Consider the following 27,476-nt stretch of genomic DNA (forward strand, 5'->3'; position numbering starts at 1 on the left):
GAAGGTGGAATTTAGCACCTTTGCAAAACTGCTCTGCACTGCAGGGGAGAGGGGCAAATTTAAAATGAGCGAACAGATTTGGAGTTGGGAGTCCAACTCTAAATCGAAGTGTTAAACAAAATATGCACAGTAGAAAGCAGGAAATATTCTCCCTGCTCGCAAAAACAACAGAAGTGCACCCCTTGTAATGTAACAGGGTTTATTGTATATGACATCCATTGTATTTAAATAACGATGAAAAAAATGGTGATAACTATAAAATATGAGGGTCATTCAATAAGTAAGGTAACAAGACCTCTCACATGCATAATGTTCTCTATTTAACTCCTCACCAGGTCAGAGCAGGTAGACCACTGCTACCCCTCATGGCCATTAGACTGCGCCTCATACAGTATCAGTCAAAAATGGTGATAACTATAAAATACGAATGTGGTTCGATAAGTAAAGTAACCTCTCATGTGTGTAATGTGCTCTATTTCATTCTAATTTCCCACCAGGCCAGAGCAATTAGACTACTGCTTCCCCTCACGGCCATTAGAATGCGCCTCATATCAGTCATACTGTCTCAACATCAGTTGTAAGATGGCTGGACTGGCGGAAACATGGTCAATCATTGAGGTGCGTAGTGTGATCAGGTTTCTGGGTCTAAAGGGCACACAAGCAGCTGAAATTCATTGCCAACTTGTTGAGGTGTATGGTGATAACATCAAGTCATGGAAACAGGTTTGGGTTTGGAGCACTGCCTTTGATATCGGCAGAATAGATGTTCAAGAGTTGTTACAGTGCAATCATTGGGAGGTACTGGACCATCCTCCTTACAGCTCTGACTTGGCATTGAGTGATTTCCATCTCTTTGGACCATTAAAGAAGCACCTGGATGGAAGGAAATTCGCAGGCGACAGTGAAATTCAGCAAGCCGTCATGTCCTGGCTTCAGGTGCTTGACACTGATTTCTTCTATGCTGGGATAGATGCCTTGGTGTACCTTTGGAATACAGGGATACAGTCAGGAAGCCAACAGTCGAAATGCCTACCTCCGCCTTCCCGACTGTCTAATCCCGGCAGGGGTCTAATGACAGGCATCGAAATACCGATGCCTGTCATTTTACCTATGTCGGGAGCCCGATGCCCGGCATACCAATTGAACATAACCTTGGCGCTGGGCGTGGACAGCTGCAGGGGGGAAGGGTTAGGTTAGGGGCTCGCAGGGGGGAAGTTAGGGCTAGGCATCCCTCCGGGAGGGTTAGAGTTAGGCTATGGTAAGGGGAGTTTAGGGTTAGTTAGGGTTAGGCAACCCCCTGGGAGACTTAGGCTTAGGCTGTGGGTGTCACGGCCAGGGTATTTCAGCATGGCGCTAGGCGAGTGTTACCTGTGAGGTCATTGTGGCGCGGGCTGTCTGGTGGCGGAGCTGGTGTCTGGTGGGGGGCTTTGGCTGCACGCGTTGTTGTGCGGGCCTGTTGTCACTCTGCGCTGGTAAGGCCTGGCGGCGTCTCCATTCCGTTTGGCATGGGCGCTGCCATCTTGCCTTCTGGCCATGTGATGCGGCTGGCCAATCCTGGTGAGTCACATGTTCCCTCCAGCCAGTAACAGCACGGCATGGGGTATTTAGGAAGGGTCAGTGCCTTCCTTCTTTGCCAGTGCAACGTGTATCTCAGCCTAGCTGAGAGGGAGTTCTCTGTGCTTTCCTGTTCCTGTGAATCCGCTGTCTGCCAGTCTGCCTGTCAGCTCCTAGTTCCCACTGGACTACCCCGCTACCTCCATCACCCTTGCCCATACCTGAGTGCCTGAGCCTGCTGACATCCTGCACTTCAGTTCACTATCTGAAAACCTGGCTTGTTTATTTTCAGTTTCACTATCTGCAAACCTGGCTTGTTTATTTTCAGTTTCACTACCTGCACACCTGGACTGCTCTAATTGTTTCTACCTGGACATTAACCCTTTTGCTCCCACCACAGAACTCTTGTGCACATTTATATTTTCCTGGACTTTTATTTACTGCCACATTATATGTCCACTCGAGCACTTATTAAAAATCCTAGTTTTATTTACAAATCTGCTTCTGTGATCGCTCCTGCTACCACCCCGGGTCCACAAATAACCCTGAACATAACAGTGGGGAAGAGTGGGTTAGGTTTAGGCACTTACATAGGAGGGTTAGGCACTTGGGGGGAAGGGTAGGGTTAGGCACCCCTAAGGGAGGGTTTGTATTAGGGGGGGTTAGGTTAGTAATAGTTTAAATACTTACCTGTCGGGATCTTCATTGCAGATCTTCCAGCGTCGGGATTTGAATCGGCTGTATTTCATACTGCTCCCGGAACACATGCTTAGAAAAGTATGAGGACTATGCAAAAAAATTATCTGTTCCAAGGCCATACTAGTGATTATATATACTGTATATGTACGAGTTTAACAAATTTACACAATGAGAGATCTTGATAAATTATTTATTTAACCAACAACTATTGCTCTCAGGTGCAAATGAACCCTCCTTGATGGAGAACCCTTGTATCTTGATGGAGAACCCTTGTATCTATCTGTACCCAAAAATAACTTTGCCATTATATTTATTTATTAAAAGCTTTTTATATAGCGCCTACATTTTACAGTGCACTTTACATAGAATATTTAATCATGCACATCAGTCACTGCCACTGTGGAGTTTACAGTCTGTATTCCATATTAAACAGAGCTTCAGCAGAGAGAGTTTTCTCAAAAGCCAATTAACCTACCAGTATGTATTTGAAGTGTGTGAGGAAACCAGAGCACCCAGAGGAAACCCATGTAAACACGGGCAGAACATAAAACTCCATATAGTTAGGGTCCTGGTTGGAATGGAACCCCAGTTCTGAGGGGCTGCAATTCTAACCACTGTGCAAAAGACTAGAACCTATTTCCAAAAACTTTGGCTCATTTACTAATATTTCATTCAAATGGAAAATTTGTACCAAACCATAGCAGCCAATCAGGCTCTTCCTTTTAGTATACCTATGATCTTGCACTACAAAGGTAATTTCTGATTTGTTGCTGCACCTAAATGCAATGTGTACATACAGTACTTGATTGCATAGACACTGGTTCTGAATGCATGCAAGTTTCTATTGTACATTTGACTTTGTTATGTCCTATTTCTACATCTACACCTAGTTCCATCACAAATTAATTAGCACAGGTTTTAAGGAGTAAGGACAAAGAGTTAGTTCCTCCATATAACACATATAAAGGGCATCATCAATTAGAAGTTCCTTGAGCATAAAATTTGACCCAAATGAGACAATTAATCATTCCCACTTGAAACCATCAATGGGCAATCAGTAAGGACTTTGGAATCCCACCAACAATTCTTCAGATAGCCCTATAGTAATAAAACAGATTGAAAGCATTATGCTAAACATCTTTATATTCGCTTTGCCAGTCCGTAAGCTCAGTGTAGTCCATTGTTCTTAAGGCTCAATGGTACATCAGTTTTAGAGGGATACAAAAAGGATAAAACAATAAAAACAGGAATGCCAGACCTACGTGCAATGCTATTAGCAAAAAAATAATAAAAAATCACATGCACACTTGTGATTACATACAATACTTGTGACATCTTATGCATATATTTGTATAAATTTACTCATGTCAAACTAGATCTAATCCATCACAAACTCAACTGTACTCATTGTAAGGATGTTTTTACTCACATTTTAAAAACATAAAACCGCTATGCTACATGCAAACATTGACCTTTTTACGCTGTCTAAAGCCGGCTGCATTATCATGATTTAGCCAAGGTCAAGGTTATTTGACCTCCTTTCGTTTTTGAACTTGGTCTTCCATGCTATAAATATCTCTTGTGAGTTGTCATTAGTCTCACAGAATATATTAAGATTTATACACAGCTCTGCAATCATTTTAGCAATTCTATTAAAGATATACAAATTATTGACTTTAATTGTCTTTCTCCAAGTCCATTGTTGCTTCACCGCTACTGTTAAGTAGGCTCGGTGTCACCTGAGAGACTTCGCACAATAACATTTTTGAAACGGTTTGGGTTTAGACCTTGCAAAAGTTAATTGTACAGCTTGCCTTTATCTGAGGATGAGACATCATGTCACCAAATTGGAAAAGTCATAAAAATATAAAATAAAGTAAAAACATCTACAGGGAAAAAAATAAGAATGTTATACATCTGGGTGGCAACAAATCTATCTCCCAGGATAAACAACGTTGGTAAATGACACATACCTATTTAATGACACTTTGAGTTCATGTTAAGTTTGGAAGTGTAATAAAAGTCTTATCTTTAGCTTTCACTGTAATTGCACAGATTTAAACCTCTGTCTTGAAGGCAGTTTTACTATCTTTGCTCAATCTACCCTATAAAAGAGACTTGATTTGCTCAGCATGAGAACAGATCAATAAAAATGCAGTTGTGTGGCAGATTAGACCGCTAACCCTAAGATCAAAGATGTCAGAAAATAAGTTGTGCTTAGATTACATCAAAAGTTCCCAGTAAAATGTATATTTTAAAAGGCTGCATACAGAGATGGTTCTAATGTTGCAATTATTGAAATAAATCTTTGCTCTGCAAATATGTTATATAAGAATGCTGCAATCTGACTGTAAAGATTGCATACACAGGCCAAACAAAAATGAAAAATAAACTCTATACATTCTTATACATGTTCACTGTATTCACTTATTTTACTTTACGTTAAAAGTGCAGTAGCACACATGTATGTGTCATTCTGCACATACTGCAGAGTCATATGTATATGTATTTACATTTAACATGACAGAATCCTGCTGAAAGTATTTTATTATGTATGGCATGTTTAAGGGCTGGGTTATGAGAGGTGCCTTCAGTGCTAATGCTTAATGCCCTGGCCCTGAAGATAATATCAACTCAGCCAACGATGATGTGACCACATGGAGAAATGAGAAGTTGCGAGCCAGCTTGGCACTACCATTTGGCAGCTTTATCCTGCCTGCACCCTAATAATACTTATATAATCACTATGTCCTGAAATCATAATGTACTGATCAGACATGTTTTTCACCTCTTCAGCTTCAGCTCACAGGGATGAAACTAGGGGGGCTAAGGGGGCACATGACCTGGGTTAGGGACTTGAGGGGGTTCCGGGGAGAGGCTGCCGGGAGGTTAGGTTGCCGCTCTTGTTGGTTTGGAGCTGCATCCCGGCCTTGAGAGGCACAGAGACACCATCAGTCTAATGTGGTGCTGGTCGCAAGCCAGTCAGTGCTCGTGGACCGGCAACCAATCAGCAGAGGCTGCCGGTCCATGAGCACTAATTGATTTGCGAGCAGTGCCACATTACAGTGACGGCAGTACTGACAGTTCCCCAGTGTGTGGCAGCCCCGAGCTCACTCACCGCACGGCCCGGGCAGGTGAGAAAAGGGAGATGGGGCCTTACTGTGGCTTAATGTGTAAGGGGCCTTACTGTGGCATAATGTGTAAGGGGCCTTACTGTGGCATAATGTAAAGGGTACCTTACTGTGGTATAATGTATATGGGGCATTACTGTGGCATAATGTATAATGGGCTTTACTGTGGCATAATGTATAATGGGCCTTACTGTGGCATAATGTATATAGGACATACTGTGGCATAATGTATATGGGGCATTACTGTGGCATAAATGTATAAGGGGCATTACTGTGGCTTAATAAATAAGGGACATTACTGTGGCATAATGTGTTGTAAGGGTCATTACTGTGGCATAATGTGTTGTAAGGGGCTTTACTGTGTCATAATGTGTTATAAGGGACATTACTGTGTGGCATAATGTGTTGTAAGGGGCTTTACTGTGTCATAATGTGTTATAAGGGACATTACTGTGGCATAATGTGTTGTAAGGGTCATTACTGTGGCATAATGTGTTGTAAGGGGCTTTACTGTGTCATAATGTGTTATAAGGGACATTACTGTGTGGCATAATGTGTTGTAAGGGGCATTACTGTGGCATAATGTGTTATAAAGGTCATTAATGTGTAGCATAATGTGTTATAAGGGGCATTACTGTGTCACAAAACTACACACCCTTTTTGTCCTCTATGGTGTATTTTTTTTGGGGTGTATACAAATTATGGCCTTGCCCCGGGTGACAAAAATCCTAGTTTCGGCACCTGACAGCACATTCAGTAGATCTTTAGCTGATCCCCTGGAAAACCATAATTTCCTCTGTGTGAATCAACAAACTGTGAAGAGTGTAAATGCATCTGCTAACTGTGAGCTGTATCAGCTAAGGCGGCCCATACACGGTAAGATTTTTTAGATGATGTGCACAATTTCGATCGATCGCAACGATCAATCGTGCACATCGTGTATGGTTTGGCAAGCTGAATGACGGCGATGCACGTCCCCACCATCATACATCGGCATCGTAGATCTTATGCCGGCCATACACCGTGCGATTTGAAAACGTACAACACCTCGGTACATTTTCAAATTCAGCCCGCGCATCGCATGCTGCTGTGAATGGTAAACGATGAATCTTACAAGATGCTTCATTTACCTATTACCAGCATGACGGGTCGCAGATCTTATGGTTTTTCCATGAGATCTACTATGCCGATGTACGACGGCGGTGACGCGCATCGCCATTGTACAGCATGCCAAACCACACACGATGTGCATGATTGATCGTTGCGATCGATCGAAATCGTGCACATCTTCTAAAAAATCTTACCGTGTATGGGCCGCCTTATGGAAAAACCGAGCGAGCCGTCATGCTGTTAAATAGGTAACCGAAGCACCTTGTAAGATGCATCATTTACCATTCACAGCAGCATGCGATGCATCGGGCTGAATTTGAAAACGTATCGAGGTGTTGTACATTTTCAAACCGCCCCGTGTATGGCCCGCATAACAGTTGAGGCCAAATGTAATAGGGTGAGAGTTTCGAAAATTTGAGAGTTTAGCAATAATCTCTCACATTGGTCAAGTTTTATCTTCAAAATGGGAAACATCTGGATGAGAGTTTAATTTGTGAGAGTTTTTTAGTCTAAAAACATACGACTTTATATGTTCTCGGACTCTATTACATTGGCCAAGTTTAAAAAGTGTCAGAGTTTACTGCAAACTCTCACATTTTGTAATCTCTCACCCTACTACATTTGGCCCCTTGGGGTCTCATTAATAGGAGCATTGGCAATGGATCTATTGAAAGAGTGCTAGCAGAGAAGGGAATGCAAATGTAAGCAGAAGATGGGTTGTGGTTTTCAGGAGGATGGCAGGTGACATCAAATCCCTTCCATGTTAAAATGTGTAGTATAACAGATATTATGCCTCCTGGCAGGTGTGGATTGGGATGGAAAACCAGCCCGGGAACTTTCTAAAGCAGCCTTTAACATGCTGTAGCATAACCATAACCCTCTCCCTAGTGCCTTACCCTCCCGTTAGTGCCTAACCCCAACACTCCAGTTCTGCAGCCTAACCCTCCCATTCTGCAGCCTAACCCTCCCCTCCCTCTAGTGCCTAACACCAACTCTCCCCCTCTGCAGCCTAACCCCAAACTTCCCATACTGCAGCCTCACTGTAACTCTCCCCCTAGCGCCCAACCCTCCCTCTAATTCCAAACATCAACACTCCTATCCCACAGTCTATCCCTAACCTTACCATCCCACAGCCTAACAATAACCCTCCCCCGAGTGCCACACTGTAACACTCCCATCCCGCAGCCTAATCGTAACCTCCTCCTGTGTCTTACAATAACCCTCCCTCTAGTGCCTAACTGTAACTCTACCATCCCGCAGCCTAACCGTAACCCTCTTCTAGTGTCTTACAATAACCGTACCTCTAGTGCCTAACTGTAACTCTACCATCCAGCAGCCAAACTGTAACCCTCCTCTAGTGCCTTACAATAACCCTCCGTCTAGTGCCTAACTATAACACTCCCATCCTGCAGCCTCACCGTAACCCTCCTCTAGTGCCTTACAATAGCCCTCCCTCTAGTGCCTAACTGTAACTCTACAATCCCGCAACCTATCTGTAACCCTCCCCTAGTGCCTTACAATAACCCTCCCTCTAGTGCCTAACTGTATAACTCCCATCTCACACCCTTACTCTCCCATCCTGTAGTTAACCCTAACTCTGCCATCCTGCAGCCTAACCCTACCTCTCCCTTCCAGCAACCTAACCCTAACCTTCCCTTCCCACAGTCTAACTCTAATCCTTCCGTAGTGCCTAACCTTAACCCTCTCTCTAGTACCTAATCTAAACACTCCCATCCCACAGCTTAACCCTAACCCTACTATCCTGTATTAACCATAACCCTCCCCCTAGTAACTAACCCTCCCTCTAGTGCCTAACCCTAATCCTCCCATTCTGCAGCCTAACCCTAACCCTCCCAACCCACAGCCTATTCCTAACCCTCCTTCTAATGCCTAACCCTAATAATCCATCTAACCCTATCCCTGGATTTCACCCTCTGACACCACTTTCCCTGCAGCTCTCTCTTCTGGGGGCCTCACCTTCTCTCACACCCCTCAGCCCAGGGGTCGCCATGGTGGTGGTGTGGGAGTCCTTCTATCCCCAGGTTACTCCTACCAACTCCTACCCTCTGAACCATCCCTTACATTCTCTACATTTGAGGGTCATGCTATACGCCTCTTCCAACCAGTACACCTGCGAGTAGCTGTCATTTACCGTCCCCCTGGCCCTCCCTCTAAGTTCTTTGACAACTTTGCTTCCTGGCTCCCTCACGTTCTCTCCTCTGACCTCCCCTCCATTATCGTTGGTGACTTCAATATTCCAATTGATATCCCCACAGAATCCTCTGCCTCCAAACTCCTTACCCTCACATCTTCATTTGGTCTCTCCCAATGGACCTCCTCACCCTCACATGTGAGTGGGCACTCACTTGATCTAGTCTTCACTCACCGCTGTAATATTTCTAATTATTCCAACTCCCCATTCCCCCTCTCTGATCATCACCTTCTCTCTTTTAACCTATCTCTCTCCCTCCACCCACACTCTCCTCCAAAAATAAGACAATCAGTTATTACTCTGCATCAGATCTGCTATAAAAGAGGCTCAAAAACAGTTGTCATGAAGGATAAGAGCATAATTTCTGCACAGTTACCTGTGCTCCAGTTTTCATCGATGTATTCTATATATCTTAACGTTCCATAAATAATACTGGCCATCCCATATTTGTTACTCTATATACAACTCTCCTGGTCCATACACACTATTACAGGAAATAGTAACACCTAACTTTTCCCTTTACATGAAATAACTTAGGACCTCATTCAGAGTCGGTCGAAGCGGCCGCATGGTCGTACGGGAAAAGGGTCCGGATATGCAAATGATTCCCTCGCAAGTTGCGTCCCTAAGTTCGGATCGGTAGCTGGCCGACCAAGGGGAGGAAGCGGTCGGAATACAAAAAAAATACGCCCCCTTCTCGTACGCATTCCACGTCATCTCCGGGCATATAAGGATTAATTGAGACCATCGTGAACCATCGGAACTGGTCGTAGAGCTTAAGGTTGACCATACCCTCTCTTAAGCTCTACGATCATGTCAGTGTAAAAACCTCCCATGTCACATGTGCCATGACGCTACTTTGTTAATTATGCACTCCCATAAACCGTATGCACTCCCATAAAATGTCGTTCGCATAATTAGGCACGCCTGCGATCGGATCTCCACTCCCCCGTTTTCAAGCACCTTCCCCTGTTACCACCCACAAACGCCTCAATCTGTCACTCAAACTACCGACCTGGCTGTGTTCAAGGAGAGAGAAATTTCTGATCGTAGCGGCTAGTTTGCGCACGCGCATTGCAAACTTTACGCATGTGCAGTATAGCGAACATCGGTGGCGTACGACCGCGCGGCCGCTTCGACCGACTCTGAATGGGGTCCTTAATCCTTCTGCTTTTGAGTTTAATGAACCAGATTTATATTTATAAAACAGCTGCAACATTGGATTTGAAGAAATAGTAATAAACTGTTCAAAGAATCAGTAAACCAAAAGTATTAAAAAATGTATCAAATAAGAAAATGTATCTTATGACATTCACTGATATACAGTGTATATACAATCTCCAATATGACAGGGAATGAAAGGGAGGCCACAAAAATTTAGTACAGTATTTTGGAGTATAGTATGCTGTAGAATTCAGACAACGTGTTAAAAATGTGCACAGATGGCAGCTTCCCTATTGACTGTAGGAAGATTGTGGTACTGTACTCAACCAACTATACACAATTACATGAAGATGGACTGTGCTTCTGGTGAACTAGGCCCCCATTTACTAATGAGTTTTATCACCAAAACGAGTGATACATTTTACTGTATATGATAACTGGTGCTCCAGCCAATCGGATCCCAATGGTCATTTTTCTAACAGTTGACAATTGGAAGCTGATTGGCTGGAGCACCATTTATCATACACAGTGACATTTATCACTCGTTTTGGTGATAAAACTTGTTAGTAAATGAGGCCCTTAGTTTTGCATACAGTATATTGGTAGCACTTGATTGAAATGTAACCAGCAAATTAAGAGTCTCTTAATTAAAACAGTTATTGTACAAACACACTTAACAAAAAAAATGTATATAAAAATTACAATTACATGAAGTTAGAAAATGATAATAAAAGTAAATGTTTAATATATTATAATTTCCCCACTTTGGCTGCAGTAATAGTTAATTATTTATAGGGAATTCCCCAATGAGTCCAGGATATCCTATGTGATCACGGATATTAAGGGCAAAAAGTTGCTGTATATATGAGAATATATGTGAGGTATAATATGCTCACCTATAAGATGGAATACAGTACTTTGGACCTGATTCAGAGTGGCTCGCTAGATGTGATCGCTCGCACGATGTGTATGCAAATTGCGTAGGCAGTGCTACCACACAGCAATGCATTAGCACGCCCAGTATTTCTTAGAGAGCGATCACATAGTGTATGCAGACACCCACCAGCCTGTTTTAAGACGACCACTTGTGCACGTCATGTCCAGGAAGTGTATGCAACCATCGGTACATCGGATGCTATCGCAGCGCTTGAGGTTGACTATACCCTGCCGCAAGCACTGAGAGCACTTCAGTGTAAGAACAAGCCAGGTGACGTGTACTATGATGCTGTCTTATAATTATACACACCTCTAAAACACCATTGAGATGCTCAGGCACGCCTGCGTTTGCACCTCCACTCCCCCATTTTTAATGGCCAGCCCCAGTTACCACCTACAAATGGCTTCCCCTGTCACTCACTCTGCTGGGCTGTCTATGTGCAGCGAGCGAGTGCATTGTGAACTTTCGCTAAGGTATGTGCACTGCGATGCATAGACACGGGCACAATGCATACACACTGAATACCATCAGCAGCAGCGAGAGTATGCATCTTAGCGAGTGGGTCTGAATCAGGCCCTTTGTCCTTTGATTCTCAATAAAGAGAGGCAACAGCACAGTCTATCTCATTGCCGCTGCCCTAACCTGTATTGCACACCTCGACTTTCCTCCTTTGCAGGAGGATAATTATGAGCAGGCAGTGAAGGCCTTGCAGCCAATGGCTGAGTAGGCAGGCAGTGAAGTACCTTGCAGCCAGTGGCTGAGTAGCAGGCATCAGAGAATGAAGTAGGAATGGCCATCGGTATGGTAAGCATCGATGGCAAAATAACAAGTGGCCAACGAAAGTAACCAACTATGCAATGGATGACAATCGATGGTTTCACCAACCAATGGTCATCCCTGTTCTATGAGTGACTGACCTGTGGGCCAATCAGAACCGGGAAACGTGGCTTCACGCGGTGGCGGTGGTGGTGGCGGAGCAATGCTCCTTGTCTCGTCATCATGTAAAATAAAAATATTAATTTATGGTTTTCCATCAATGGAGTGAAACCATCTGGTTCTCCCACATCGATGGGAAAAACATTCGACATCAGCCATAAACCATCGACGATTATGAATCATCGATGGTCGATGGCCATCCCTAGAATGAAGGGCAGGAAAGTAAGCCGGCTGCCGGTGGGCACCCGCGCTGCTCCTGTGCTGATTGCTTTTTGCTTGTCACAGAACATGTCACCTCTGCAAGCCTGAGTATATATAGATAGATAGATAGATAGATAGATAGATAGATAGATAGATAGATAGATAGAAAATGTATATTTAGTTATCAAGAAAAAGCAGCTTTAGTCTGTTGATCACTAGCCTGTTGAATTTAAATAAGATGAACTCTCGGCTGTTTCACAACATTTCCACAACTCAAACATCATTTTTTAACCATTAAAAGGTTTCATCTTTAAATGATGGTTTTTGACTCTTTGCCTCCGTATATCAGTCTGTATATACTCAGCTCACAAAAAAAATAACATTGTTTCCTCTAGTTTATTTAAAACCAGGTTTTGGCGGTGACTGTGAAAAGCAATTTCTTGGCTTCCTTAGCGCCTAATGACCTGTTGACAAACAGCTATAGCATGGCATTAAAATATTGATTGAACGAAGTGCTCTCGCTGATATCTCTGCTGAACAAAAGAAAACAAGGAAATGATGAAGAAGAAGTCAGACAAAACAAACATTTTCCAATCAGTGAAATCTGTTCCTGAGACAATATTTTAAATGCTTTCGAAAATCCAAAAGTCCAATAATACAGCACTCAAACCACAACTGGAAACTTACTTTGCTTATAAATTATCTACATTTTGGTACAGCCATTAAAGGAACACTACTTTTTTTTTGTGTGTGTGTCCGCGTTATTTTATGGTTCCACATATTGGGGGAGATGTATCAAAGCTTGGAGAGAGATGATATGGAGTGAGCTAAAGGAGGATATGCATCAAATTTTGGAGAGAGATAAAGTGGAGAGATATTAAGTATCTGTAAAGTGACAGGAGCTGATTGGTACGTACATTACCTCTTTCCACTTTATCTCTCTCCAAGGCTTGATACTGTACATCTCCACCAAAGTACCAACCAAACAGCTTCTAACTGTCATTTTTCAAACTCAGCCTGTAAAGTGACAATTAGGAGCTTATTGGTTGGTATTTTATCTCTCTCCACTTTATTTCTCAATAAAATTTGTACATCTCCCCCAAAGCACCAACAAACCAGCTTCTAATGATAATTTTTCAAACACAGCCTGTAAAGTGACAGTTAGATAATGATTGGTCATTTCACCTCTCTCCAAGCTTTGATACATCTCCCCACTAGTGTTCTGTAATAACTGTTCCACATAAAATCTTACTTTTGTTTACTCTTTCTATTGTCTTTTTTTTTTTTTTAACTATTTTTATTGATTTGAAATGATTGAGAAAGTCATTTATGGACACAGTTTAGGAGACAATGAACAATGACTGTTTTCTTCTTCATGTTATGGGGCAGATGTACTAAGCCTTGTAGAGTGATAAAGTGGAGAGAGATAAAGTACCAACCAATCAGCTCCTAACTGTCATGTTACAGGCTGTGTTTGAAAAATGACAGTTAGGAGCTGATTGGTTGGTACTTTATCTCTCTCCACTTTATCACTCACTCTCCAAGGCTAAGTACATCTGCCCCTATAACATAACTATTATTAAGCAAGCATGTTTGGATTATTGAGTTGACATGAAATATATTAATGAATAATACTTTTCCTCATTATGATAAATGTATCTTACTAGACATAGGCAGATGGACTAGTTCCATAGACAATAAGACAAAACAGCCATAATGAGCCTGATTCTACCATTTTGATTCATAAAATATTCTGAGGCATTTAAAGGATTGAAGATTGGCCATATTAAGTGGTTCTCCAAGTGTAGCAATAGGCTGCTAGGAATTCTTCTAGCTCAAAACACAGGTATTATACAGCCTCAGCGGTAGCAATAATTGGCACTCGACTTTTGCCTTTAATGGTATGTTTTCTCAGTTTATAACATTATAGAGAGAAAGAGCATTACTATGTGCACATGAACCAATGTAAGCTAAAATTAAATTGGCAAAATGCTAGCACTTGAATTAAAGGCAGTCCTGAGGTCCCAATACTCCCATTGTTTATTTTGGACAGAGAAGGTCAAGGAAACACATCAACATGGGACAACTTTAATGGGGCAAAACGTTTTTCCCTTTGATGGATGATGCAAGTCTTAATGAACTCTAAAAGACACCCATTGTTTTTAATTCCGCCATTATGCTAAAATAACTTAACCACTAACTAGAAATAAACACTCGAACACTTATGTGGAATTAAAAGAGGACACAGCCAAAATTTATTGATCAGACTTTAATTGTATTGTGAGATGGTGGCTAAGAAAGCAGTGCTCCAGGGCCATAGCCCAGCAATTGTATGTGACTAAATAAAAAAGGGGCAGATCCGTGCCCAACGTAAACTGGCCTGAAGCAGTACCACTCTCCCTTAATTGACACAGCCTTGACCCCTCCCTAATATGAAGGCCAGGTCCCCCCTAAGGTAGATCACCAACTCGCCACTATCAAAAGGAAAATGCTATCCAGGCACTCTTACGCTAATATAGGCCGGTCAGGAGCACTGCTTCCCGCCAAAGCTCATCTCAAAGAAACAAGCCCCGCCACCCATCAGGAACCGTCTGTACTACAAAGGAATCTGCAAAGGTCTCTATTAAACCACTCAAGACCTGCGCCCGTGAGGTGACCATTGGGCCTATAAAAACTTTCCTCCTCATAACACAAATGAGGGTGCCGTATAACACGCCCTCCTATATGGGTGACCAGTCTGGAGACTGCAGCATTGACTATCCTGTGCACCCCATCTAAGGCTGCACCACCTTGCGAGCCCTTCCAAAATCATCTTGGCACTATTACTGACCAGACTAGTCTCACTGATGGCCATTTCTCGGGAACTAATTGCAGGTCTCTTTTAATAGCAATTGAATTATATAAGTTTGACACCTTTGCAAGTGCCAAATGTATGACTAACCAATCAGGGGGTCCCAAACCTTGCCTCTGCTGCCCATAAAGCTTCCAGAAGGCCACCCCAGCGCATGCCCCTGAAACCTAACCAGCGAATCCTGTTAGTACCTAACAGTTGGGGGGCCTGAAGTGCTAAAGGCAAGTTGATCAGTTTTAGATTTATGTATACGGCATAAAATCAGGTCCGGCTTAACAACTACATTACAGAACAATAAACCAGATGTTGTTGAATTCTTATTCACTGACACCAAGTCGCCAATTCTAAATGCCCCTGAATAAGCCAATGAGAATGCTAAACTAAAGACTGCCTTGGAACTGTCCCTTGCGACTACCGATGCCGCAACTATCAGCTCCCTCAAAAGTGTCAGATCAATAGGCCTCCGCGAATTCCCTGGCAAGGGGCGTTCCTTCGCCCAACCCCTCATTGCTTTAGTTAATAAGAACGATTTGGTTGGGTCTGTCGCATCATGCAACCTTGAGAAATACGAAATGCCAGACAGAGCTGCCAACATAGCCGTCCTGGAACGACCCAACTCGTGCCAGTTCCAAACAAATTCCAGCATGCATTTGTGTATCGGCTTACCTCCCTCTGTCATTGAAGCTAAGAAACCTTGCCAATCATTCCAGGCTGCCGAATAGGTCCTCAGTGTACTTGGAGCCAACAACGTCAATGCAAGTCCCTCAATGCCAGCGAGATAATCAGCCATACATGTACAGGACAGGGTAAGCCGTGCGCATTAGCAAAAGGAGCCAGCACCCGAAACCTATCCCATTGAAAACGAGATAAGACATCCGCTATCTGATTTTCTACTCATGGAGCGTGACGAGCCCTAAACTTTATGTTGTTGCGTAAACATTAAATGTCTCAACCTCTGTCGCAATGCTGCATTTGCATATTTACAATGACGGAATTGCAAGGCTACCTGCGAGTAGCTTTGCTATTCCGTTCCAACATGAATCAGCTCCAGAGTGCAAGCCGGCGCAGCTGCAGGAATACATGTGAGTGTACCCATATTTTTAAAGCAGCAAGCATGTTAAAGGCAAAACCAGCTTGTATGTATTCCCGCAGCAGCATGTGTGTATTTCTGCACTCTATCACATTTAGCCCTTGGTCTCTCTTCCATTAGTTCTAGCTTCCCTTTTTATAGTATCCTCTGTCTGCAATGTGTGCCTCTATATTCTAGTGATTTATATTCTATGCCAGCAGCTGGTAGGTTTGAACTGTCTTCATAGACGGAAAACAATTAAAATATGGTAGGATAGGCCCGTGGCCCTGTACCGCTTCGCAGGTGATAGTCATAGTGCACTAAAATCATGCTGACACTTCCTAAAGCTAATTAAGCCATTCATATATCTCTGAATGAAGTGTCCCTTCTACATGGATATAAAGACTACACTTTCGGACTAATGAACAAAAACCTCATACTACACATGTAGGCAAACTGTGTTGTAGATAAGTGGCCATCTCTAAAAACATAAGCTGGCACCAAAGCACCCTTATAAGCTGAGAAAGGTGGTCTATGAAGTACCTCTCTGTGAGACATGCACACAACAGGTGCACACAAAAGCAAGACATCCCCCTATAAATAGCATAAAGCTACATCTTCGAGTGCACTACTGTAGATGTCAGATATTTTGCCAGCAGCTGGTGAAGAATAAGCCATCAGTACACTGAAAGCAAGAGAGAAAAATAAATGTAATATTGTTTAAAGTTAGTTTACAGCATGGAGTGGCTGACACAGACATGGCAGTGTGACCTTCAGTGTTCCAGCATGGATATCATCAACTCCTGAGAGTGCTGATAATAACAGGAGCAGTGAGAGTCATTATAATAAATAGGCTCAGGCCATTACAGTAAACAATTTACCTGACACTCAAAGATAGGGGAAGCTGGATCTATATAAATTTAAAAAAAAAAAATATATATATATATATATATATATATAAATATATATATATATATATATATATAGTATATATATATATATATACATATATATATATATATATATATATATATATATATATACATGGCTTTGATTTTGGATCTGTATGAACTTGTTTTTCAAAAAATTATAAAAACAGCTAAAATCACCCAATTTGGTGCCTGTTTTTGTTCCTACAGTATTATTAACCTCAATAACATTAATTTTTGGTCATTTCCAGTCAATTTGGACTACCTGACAGCACACAATATTGTTTTCATCCAGTTTAGGCCAAAAAGTTGCACCGAGCTAGCTGGCTAAACTAAGCAACTGCAGTGGTCGGCACAAACAAGTAGCAGCTCAACTTCAAACATGGCAGATCTCGGAAACAGAGTGGCACTGCAGTGGCAGACAGGATAGTAGTTTAATATACTATACAATACTATATAATGTTTTCATTAATCAAGAACTAGATCAGGGGCCGAGGGCAGTACAGGGAAATGGAGGTGGAGTATGTACTGGAACATGTAGTGGAAGAGAGATTGTTTGATTGAGTATTTGATTGATTAATTAATCATTATTTTATTACTGCTATAAAAAACAAAGCAGAGAAGTGGAAAATGCTATTAAAAACAACCACCTAAAAGTGCATTAAAGAATTTACTGATTCATTGATTAATGCATTTTAATTGATTGATTGATTAAGAAAATTAAAGTTAAGGCCATAAAATATTACATTGTCAGTAGCCAAGGATTCCTCACAAGGGTTGAAAGAGAAGCCAAGAGACTTAATAGTTTCACTGCAGAGATGCTAACTCCAAATCAGCCTACTAACAAATATGAGGAGACAGACCTGCTGGCCATACAACCCCCCCAATTGGGTAACACACCCCTGTAGTAGATCCAATAAAAAAAAAAAAACACTTGAGGGTGGTTTTGCAAAACCAAATCCAAATCCAAAATCTTGAAGGAGATACAGATCCAAAACCCAAACCAAAACATGGGGGTCGGCGCACATCGCTACTATATACATGCACTGGGGGATGTGGTCAAGGCATTGTAAGGGGAGGGAGGGCATTGTGGGGGAAGGGCCATAGTTATGCCTTATTTTTAACCCCAATTATGCTTCAGTTTTCTCATTCAGAATATGATACTCCATATATTCTGAATATTATATTTGAAATTATTGAAAAATAATCAACTAAGAACATGCAAATATTGATACCATTAGTCATAGTTTATCCTTATATAGTACAATATATTTCATCTTACAATTGAAAAAAAATAAGAAATATCTCCCCAGCTATTTTAAAGCTTGTTGCTATCTTCATGTTTCAGCTAGTTGCTTTCCTATTGAAATGATTCATTGTGTAATTGTGAGAATCACTAGTCTGACACAAATCTGTTTGTCAAAGGATGTTTTTTTACACTGTGTTTTCTTTCGGAAGTTCCAGTGTTTATTTTCGCGCACGCCTGCAGGCTAAAACATCAGTTTACTGACTGTCAGCACTTTGCTGAAATCTTTTTGATTCTGGGGAATAGTGAAACCAATACAGTTTAAAGAAAAAATATATACATAGTTAAAAAAAAAAATCTTTGTAATAATAAATATAATTAATATTTTTAATATGTAAAAAAACAAATGCAAAGAAGGTTTAAAAGAAGATCTGTTTACTTACACACACGACGATGTCCATCAATTATTTTTGTATTACTTAATATTAGAGATGTGTGGTCCGGTTTTCCAGAAAACCAAATTCACCCAAGTTTCGTGAATCCAGATAGATCCGAGTCGCGGTACTGATTTCCCAGTGGTTCGGAATTTGGATTTTAAATTGCATTTTGTATTGCAAAAATTACATGGTTTATGCTGTTTTTAAAAGCTTTTTATCAATTTTATAAAAAACAGATCCAAAATCAAAACCAAAACACTTGAGGGTGGTTTTTCAAAACCAAAACACTTGAGGGTGGCTTTTCAAAACCAAAACATGAAGATGAATCCAAATCCAAAACCGAAACACGAAGATGAATCCAGATCCAAAACCAAAACACGGTGGTCAGCGCACATATCTACTTAATACACTGTACAATGGGATATACTGTCATTTCCAGCAGTATTCTTCAAACTAATTACATGATTTAATATTTATTTGTTAACATTTAATTATATGGCACCAAGAAAGTTTGTAGAACTTTACAAAGACATACATATAATTACACAGGTCTGCGATGAAAAAGCTTTTTTAACGAATTTATGTGATATTTACAGATTTTTGGCTTCTGAACACAAAAATGACTCCTGATTTTTATCTGTAAAACGTGTATTTATGAATAAGTAATTTTTTTCATAATCTTTAAAGTAATAAATGTATTCAGCCTACATTTATTATAAAACATTGTCTTAAATGAATTCAGTTGGTAGTATAGAACATTGCAATTCAGTTCTCGCCATAAATCTTCCCCCCTGCCCAGTGCCAGATTAAGGTCCACATTGGCCTGGAGCTGAAATTTACAGAAGGCATAAACGCCATACTGTCTAGAGCATGGGTCTTCAACCTTTGGCCCTCCAGCTGCTGTGGAACTACAAATCCCAGCATGCCCTGCCACATCTTTAGCATGCTGTTATATCAAAACAGTGGCAGTCCATGCTGGGCTGTGTAGTTCTACAGCAGCTGGAGGACCAAAGGTTGAAGACCCCTGGTCTAGAGGAACATTGCACACACACAACAACTACAACTTCAAGGTGAGCTGGCAAAGGTGGAACCAAATACAACAGATGCAAAAAAACAATTGGCCAGCTCGAAAAAGTTTAGACATTGGAAAAAATAATGTAATCAAATCCAGTTTAGTAGCTCCAAATGAAGTTTTGCTTCCACCTCTACATATAAAATTAGGACTGGTGAAACAATTTGTAAAAGCACTGCCTAAAGATGGAGAAACTTTCAAATATCTTTGCACCAAATTCCCTAACCTATCCGATGCTAAACTGAAGGAAGGCATTTTTACAGGCCCTGACATTAGAAAGTTAATAAAAGATGAACATTTCAGGTGTGTAATGAATATTGTGGAATTTTTAGCGTGGAATTCGTTCAAACAAGTGATTTAAAAGGATCCAAAACTACAAAGAAATTGCCAGGGAAATGCTTAATAGTTACAGAAACCTTGGCTGCAATATGAGTCTAAAGGTACATTTTTTTAATTCCCACATTGAGCATTTCCCAAATAATCTCGGAGACTACAGTGAAGAACAGGGTGAACGGTTCCACCAAGACATTAAAGATGTAGAAAGAAGATACCAGGGACATTGGGAAGTCAGCATGATGGCTGGCTACTGCTGGAAGATACACAGAGACGACACAGAAAAAGCTTATAAGCCAAAAGCGACAAAACGAAGTTTGAAGACAAAAAAAACCAAGATAATAACGATTTATTCAATTATTATGTTTTTTTATATTATTGTTTGATTTTATTGTTATTTTATTATGTAATTAAGAGAAAAACACAGTGATATCATCTACACTTCGTATTTCACAATAAATATGTCAAAAACAATTAAACATCTTGTTTTTTCTTATAAATGTATGTAACCTCCTTATAGGTAAATGTGATGTGGAAATTTGTTTTAATATACTATATCTTGATGTACACAGGAGTATAATTAAGAATATAAAAGTATTATTAAAAAAGCTTTCAATACCTTAAATTTTGCAGACCTGAGTTATTTAGTGGTATTTATAATGATTTTCACTCCAAATTAATATTAGCACATCGGTTTATTTACAGTTACTAAACGCATGCATATAATTGAATTATACCTGGTAAATAGAGAACTAATGTATAGACAAGTGACACTGTGGTTTCTCTTATGGGACAAATTGATTCAATGAAGTCACTTTGAACTTAATGATTTACCAATGAAGCAGTGTGTTAATTTGATGGTGGCCATTATTTTTCTATATTAGGCAGGGAATATCATAGGCAGCACATATGGTGTAATGGGGGATGCGTTCAGCATCCTAATGGTCGGGATGCAGACGCTTACAATACCGACGCCGGAATACTGATGCCGGTCAGAATCCCGACACCAGCATCCCGACGTCAGGATGCAGAAGGTAAGTAGCGGGGTTAGGGGGAAGGTTAGAGTTAGGTTTAGGGGTTAGGGTTAGGCACTAAGGGGGAGGTTTAGGGTGCGGGGAGGGTGAGGCTAGGTTTCGGCACTAGAGGTGAAGTTATGGTAAGGCGGGGAGGGAGGGTTAGGGCAGGGAGAGGGGGAGGGTTTGCATACCAACCAACAAGTGTTGGTATGTTAACCCAGGATCACGACTGTTGGTATTTCATACTTATCCCATGTAATGGTTAGCACTACTGCCTCACAGCACTGAGGGCCTGATTCAGACCCAGTCGCAAGCGCTGTGCACTCGCAGTCGGGTTGATGGTGGGCCAGTGCGCATGCGTGAGATCCGGATAGTGACGGGCAATCCGCCGCTCCGGATCTCGCACCAAAGGGGGCGTGCTGTCAATGTTGAGTGACAGCACGCCCCCTTTGGTGGGTGGGCTGGGGGGGTGGCTGCCCAGACGGAGGCATTCCCATGAGAATGCCTACCGTTTGGGGGCAGCCCCACTGACATCACAAGTGATGTCAGTGTGAGAGCTTTCAGCTCTGTTTGAGCCGAAATCTCTCTGGGGCTTGCAGCCACGAGACCCTACCACAAGGGTCTAGTTGCAAGCCCGATGGTCGCGATGGTCTTGACCATCGTGACCATCATCATGGCCACTCGCTATAGCTGTGGCAACCCACAGCAATGCGAGCAGCCAGGAGGCTGCTCCATAAGAAAAAAAAAAGATGCCCTGATTCAGGGCGAGCGCTCTGTCAGAGCGTCCGGCTCTGAATCAGGGCCTGAGATCTTGGGTTTGATTCCCATCACAACCCTAACTATGTGGAGTTTGTATATTCGCCCCATGATTGCGTAGGTTTCCCCCGGGTGCTCTGGTTTTCTCCCACAATCCAAAAATATACTGGTAGGTTAAATGGCTTTTGACTAAGATTAACTCTAGCGTGTATATGTGTGTGTGTGCACATGTGGTGGGGAACATAGATTGTAAGTTTCACAATGACCATATAGTCTCTGTAATGCACTGCAGAATATACCTGCACTGTATAAATAACTGTTATTGAAATAATTCAAAGTCTTCAAAGTGACCAAGCAGAAATCCATGCTACCTCTGTGCTGCTCGCAGGTTGTTTTGCAGTTCAGGGTAAAGGGTGCTTTACCCACAAGAAGAGATCGCACAACACAACCCAAGGGTAATTGAATCTCGAATGAAATCTGTGAACTTTGTAAAGTAGAACTATGCTTAACATTGTTATAAAAAGTGATTTGTTATAGAATAAGGCAGTAATAGGACATTGAGGTATTTTTGCAAGGATTCCTTTTCAAATTGCAGCTGTAAAGCTAGATAGAAACTTAAGAAGATTCCCTGTGTCACTCAAAAACTTTACAGTAATAATCCTACTTGGATGTTTTCTTCTTTAAACAACAAGTAAAGTACATTTTAAGCTTGAATCTAATTTTTATTGTTCCTTTCTTTTCTCCTACAGATAATTATCTCCCTGACTCTTTAAGGGACAAACATTAATGGCTTCCAAAGGTTACAGCTCTTGACATGTCATGTGATGGCAAAGAATGGGTGAAGGAAAGGATGATGTCACGGTGCGCAGAGCAGGCACAAAATATACTGCCTGGCTGACAGACACAGACAATTCTGCTTGCTACACAGGCTGAGGCTCTCATACAGCCAGCACATTATGAGTTGAGTCAATAAAATGTGGAAGCCATCGGGATCTGTTTTGTGAGGCTGTTTTGGCTCTCAGCCTATGGAGGTGCAAGCAGAATCATCCTACCATAATATGTTGATAAACATGCAACGTGAGCTGTAAAGGCAGCGGAGGGAGATGGAATGTCCCAGCGGTAACAGAACTTTAATGGGCAGTCTGCTCACGACTGTTTTAGCCATGGTGGTCCATGACAATGTGGAAAAGCTGAAGAAGTGTTTTTCATTAACAACATTCTGAAGACACAAACTAAGTAGAAAAAAGGGAACAACAGACTGATCCTCATAGCCTGCCACAGTACATTTTATCAGGGCATTGAATTAAAGTAACTTTAAGTCTTTGATCAACAACCAGTTCTTAAGAGATTTTGTTTGTGAAGACAAAGTACTGCTTGGATTATCATGTTGGCCATTTGTTCAGCAGAAAGACCTTAACTGGGAATGAAGAATGCTATTTTAGTCAGCTAACATAATGTACAACAATTAGAATAGTGGTATTTGCTCTGGAATTACAAAAAGTACAAGAATCAAGTCTATGGAGCTATACACCCAAGGTGGGAAATCTATATGGAAGGATTGAAGCAAACCCATATGAAGAACATGAATGGTCTTGTTACAAGCACAAATGACACAGAAATTGACATAGGTGTGGGCATCCTGATGGAATTCAGGTTACCAATAGTAACGGAACAGTAGTGCGTTCCTGAGTTCTATGGATGCCATGGAGGCCTAATTGTTTAGGATCATAAAGCAAGTGCCATATCTCAAATCTCACTGGTCTTGGAATGAGAGGTTTATGTTCATAAATCTAGTACTCATTATTAGGTGGATGTTTTATCATCGTAATAAATCATGGTATTTTCATAGCATTTCTTAATGCGAGACAAAAGTACAGAAGGGTAAGTCTGGGAGAATGGTAGAAACAGACTCAGTTGTGGGTCAAGGGGCATTATTTTTCTATTCATGGTCCACAAGAAGTCAGAAAATTGTGAAAATAAAATGATGTACCTTGCTTGTCTAGCAACGTTTGATCTGATTAACTCCAAGTTCGGTAATTCATAGTCTTTAACCACTTTGTGGCATAGAGACAGGTCTTTGATGACTGTTTTCAGAAGTAAAAGGTCCTTGAATCAAATTTACCATGCTTATCTTAGGCTCAAGAGCCAGGTTAGAAGTTTTGAGTGGCAGAAAATGGATATATATTTATTCTAAATGCATTGTGGATATGCCTGGCTTTAGAAAGTTTGTGATCAAATTACTGTATGTAGAGTATTAAATTTGAGCAACCTAATTGTTCATTTCTTCAAATAAACCTCTATAAAAATTAATATAAAATAATGTCATCGAAGCATGTGGAAAGTTCACCTGTATATATTGCCACTACACTTGCCATTAAGTTGTAAAGATGGATTTAGCTGGGGTAATTATTTGAATAATAATATCATCCAGATTCCCTCATTTAGGGAAGAAGTGTGGATGCTCAAGCCATAGTCCTATCTGTGAATAATTAATCTTCTTTATTACTTTCCGAGCGAAACTGGCAAGATTGGTCTCCACTAAATCTTGGAGAGAGAGATAAATGTGTTTCTTTAAAGGTAACAAGAAAGGGAGAAAATACAATTCTTGAATCTGCAATAAATTGGTTGTTTGTTCTGTATTGTTTTGGAACTGGTCATTAAAATCCTATATTTCATTTTGGTGAACTTGTATTACCTGTGCTTGTGAGTGCAAATTTAAAGTCAAAGCAATTACTTCCTGGGCAAAAGTAGAATCTGCTTTGGTGTTGTCCATGTTGAGGCCTGGTGATTCTGTAAAACGTCTGGTCTAGGTTGGTGAAGGGATTAGGAACAAGTCATGGTCTATGCTGGCAGAATATAAATTTTAAAACAAACCTACAGTATGTCAACACAGTATTTATGAAGCAGAGACAAAGATAAAGATAAGTAGGTTCTGTACACGTGTCAATACTCAATCTCAGGGATCCAGCCTTTGGAGACTGCTGATTGAGATATGATGGCTTTTCGCTCATTGCTTCGGTGTGCAAGCTCAGTCAAACTGTTCTCCTGGTTTCTAACATGTTCACCCCCTGATTTCCTCTATAAGAAGACTCCTGTCACTTCCTCCTTGTCTTGTTACTGTGCTCCTGCCCATAATCTAATTACTGATGCATATTATCCTCTGTCATTCTCAACATGTGTACCATCAACGGTTTGTCCTCTCTGGACAAAAAATATTCTAAAGTTTGCTCTTTCAATATAAAGGAAAAGTTTAGTATTACTAGCTTTCTCTATTACAGGACCAAATATGTAATGTATGTTATTCATTGCAAGCGTGGTAAACTATACGTTGGGAGAACCACTTGATTACATACTAGGGGGTATATTTACTAACATTCTATTTTGCATTTTGAGTTATTTGGCATTCGATTTGCATTCGAGTTTGCATTTGGGTATTTACTAACGGCCAAATTGAATGTAAAATTGAACATCGGAAAAACATCAGTACTTTTACATAGACCAACACACAAATCCCTTATTTACTATCATTCAATTTGAAATCGAACACAAAAGCGAACTTCAAATCGAACTTCAAATCCCCAAATGAATAGACCTGCTTCATGCTTTCGATTTGAGCATGAGCAGGTCGGATTGACACAGATACATGCATACATCAGTGAGATGCATGCTTGTATCTTACTGTAAAAAGCTAAGAAAGAGTTAAATTTAGAAAGAAAATGACGTGGGGTCCCCCCCCAAAACAGAACCAGCCCCGGACTTTTCATTGCTAGTCCTGGTTGTCTAAGTACAGGGAAAAAAATACATAGGGTTCCACTGTACTTCGTACAACCAGCACTGGGCTCTGGGAACCAGTCCTGGTTCTGGAATTACAGGGGAAAAAATTGCGTAGGATTCCGCTGTTAGCTCCAGAACCAGCACCAGACCCTTTCTAGCTGGGGGCTGATGCCACAGCCAGAGGAGCCCTTTCAGTGTGCCCACCAGTCACAGCAGCAGCCTTGACCACTAGTCAGCCCAGGCCAGGGATCCCAGGGGAGTTGGGGACCCCCCAATAAAGGGGACCCCCTCTCCAGGGCACCCCTAGCCTAGGTTGTTAGCCTGGGGCTATCCCTGTCACCCCTGGGTGGTGGGTGTGATTCCCCTCACACTGAAAGGGTTCCTCTGGCTGTGGCATCAGCTCCCAACTAGAAAGGGTCCGGTGCTGGTTCTGGGAATTACAGTGGAACCCTATGCAATTTTTTTCCTGTACTTAGACAACCAGGACTGGCTATGAAAAGTCCGGGGGCTGGTTCTGTTTTTTTTTTGGGGGGGGGGGGCACATCATTTTTATTCTAAATGTAACTATTTATAAGCTTGTTACAGTAAGATACATGCATGCATCTCACTGATGTATGCATGTATCTGTGTGAAAACAAACTGTTCATGCTGAAAGTGAAAGCATGATGCAGTTCTATTCAGTCGGGGATTTGCTGCTCGATTTGTACATGAAAATGCCAAATCGAACAGCAAATCACTGTTCCAAACCGAACCAAATCGAATTATATTTGGGAAATGCTTCTCAAATCGAATGTTAGTAAATGAGGGATTTGAAGAGGGATTTGAACTTTCGATTTGAGTCGGTTTGAGATGAGCTAAATCGAACTACAAAACGAGAGTCAAATCAAACCTTAGTAAATTTACCCCTAGGTCTTAGGACATTGGGGGTCATTCAGACCCGCTCGTGAGCGGCAGTATGCTCGCAAGCGGGTCGATGTCCCCCACTACGCATGTGCACGACGGAGGGAGCTCCGTCGTGCGCATGCGCGAGACCCGGAGAGTGACGGGCTCTCCATCGCTCCGGGTCTCGCACCAAAGGGGGCTTGCTGTTGATGTTGATTGACAGCACGCCCCCTTTGGTGGGCGTGCCGGGGGCGTGCACGTGGGCACGTGGGAGCGTGAACGCCTACCATCTCAAGCCGGCCCCACTGACATTACTAGTGATGTCAGTGGGAGTGATTTTGGCTCTGATAGAGCCAAAATCACTCCAGGGCTTGCGCAGCGAGACCCTACCGCAGGGTCTCTGTCGCAAGCCGAATGGTCGCGATGGTCTTGACCATCGCGACCATCATCATGGACGCTCGCATAAGCTGTGGGTGGTAACCCACAGCTAAGCGAGCGTCCATGAGGACGCTCCTAAAACAGGTAGGAGGGCCCTGATTCAGAGCGAGCGCTCTGGTCAGAGCGTTCAGCTCTGAATCAGGCCCATTGACTCAATATATTGAAAGGCATAAGGGCGCATAGTCTATCACAACATTTTGTGACATGTCAGAAAAGTAATGCTAAGGGGTATATTTACTAAAGTGAGAGTTTTTAGAAATGGTGATTTTGCCCATAGCAACCAATCAGATTATAGCTATTACCTTCTTGAAGGTACAAGTTAAATGTTAAGTAAAATGTAATTGGTTGCTATGGACAAGATCTCCACTTATAAAAATTCTCACTTTATACACTTGAATCTTTTTCTATTAAAGCCATTGAGAAAATTAATCTCACCTCTAGAGGAGAAGATAGATTTAACCACCTCTGTAGACTGGAGCTTTTTGGATTTCCCAGCTAAATACAATGATATCTTCTGGTTTAAATGACACAGTTGAGTTAAACAATATTTCATTTATTCACTTTTTCCTTTATCTTCCATGTCATACTCTTCCACAAAACAAACCAATAAATCCAAACCCATTCACTACCAGTCCTCCTTACTTGCTAGAATAACAAACTCAACCTCAGAGTTTAATATCCTCCAGCCTTAAAAATATATATATTTTTTTTTCAATCCTTAGGATGTCT

Source organism: Taudactylus pleione, unplaced genomic scaffold (genome assembly GCF_031769625.1).
Source record: "Taudactylus pleione unplaced genomic scaffold, aTauple2 ptg000092l, whole genome shotgun sequence".
NCBI lineage: Eukaryota > Metazoa > Chordata > Amphibia > Anura > Myobatrachidae > Taudactylus > Taudactylus pleione.